The 1,214-nt window shown below is 30.3% G+C and overlaps 1 long non-coding RNA gene across 1 annotated transcript; it reads left to right on the plus strand.

Annotated features, from left to right (window-relative positions):
* On the plus strand, positions 1–499 carry LOC121968507. The gene is made up of 2 exons (XR_006108186.1): positions 1–174; positions 255–499. It is a non-coding gene; the product is annotated as an uncharacterized LOC121968507 (long non-coding RNA).
* The last annotated feature ends 715 nt before the right edge of the window (positions 500–1,214 follow it).

The raw sequence follows: 1,214 nt of genomic DNA on the forward strand, positions 1-1,214 counted from the left end.
TATCCATCAAGGTATGAAGGAGATTTAGTATCCAAGTTCTATTTTGCTAAGCGAAAGCTTGTATGGGAGATCCTTGAAGGTGGTCTCAAGAGTAAGATTAAAATCCAATGGTTTGATATCACAGCTCTGAAGGCAACTTCTCCCGAAAATGGTCTGGGGACTTTTGATTTAGTGGTAACTTTAATTGAACTTAATAAATTACAGTATTTTCCTGATTCCTTACTAACCAAGACAGCATATATTATATCTTGCAGCTGGTAGGCAACCTCTTTTTTTAGGGAAACTAATCCACAACCTAGAAAGCACACTCTGGGGCAAGCTACTTCAGACTTCATAGAGGGCAAGCAAGCATACACAAGTAGAAGAGATATATTGTTCTTTCTTATGTTCACCAATTGATATCCACTAGTAGAGGTGTAATCGAGTCGAGCCGAACTCTTGGATGTTTGAGTTTGACTCGTTTATAATCGAACCGAGCGTGAGCTTTATTTAACGAATATATTCATGGTTCACGAGCTTATTCGAGCTTTTATCGAGCCTAAACGAGCTTAATAAATATAAATTATAAATTTAAATATTCATTAAAAAATAAATTATATATTTTAAAAAAATTATAATATTTTTGTTAAAATTTATAATTTTATTCTAATAAATAAATTTAATATATTTGTTTATATTTTTCATCAGTAGAGGGTAAAATTTATAAATTTAATATCAAAATTATTATTTTTTTATTTAAAAATTGATTCATGAGCTTAACGAACATATTCACAAGCTAACGAGCCGAATATTATGAAGCTTGAGTTTGATTTTGTTTATCTTAATGAGCCTAATTAAACGAGCTTAAACGAGCTTTTATTGAATCGAGCTTCGAATAGCTCACGAGCGGCTTGGCTAATTTACACCCCTATCCACTAGGAGTCTTAAAGCTATAGTCATCACAACAGTATTATTTAATTCACAATGAATTTTTTCTTTCAGTTCATAGTGCTTTTTTTTAATTTAACTTTAATATTATTTTTTGCATGATTGTATTAGTATATAACATATTTTGGTTTTTACAAGTGCAACAACTTGAAAGACACAAAAATATTGACAAACACATGAACCATCATTTATTACGAGATAAAGAATTTTGTTTAACTTGGGGTTGTTTGTGTTGTTTATATACATAGTTGCAAGAAAGACGATTATGTGTTAGGTGATGAGATTTT

This window comes from Zingiber officinale, chromosome 3B, assembly GCF_018446385.1.
Source record: "Zingiber officinale cultivar Zhangliang chromosome 3B, Zo_v1.1, whole genome shotgun sequence".
NCBI lineage: Eukaryota > Viridiplantae > Streptophyta > Magnoliopsida > Zingiberales > Zingiberaceae > Zingiber > Zingiber officinale.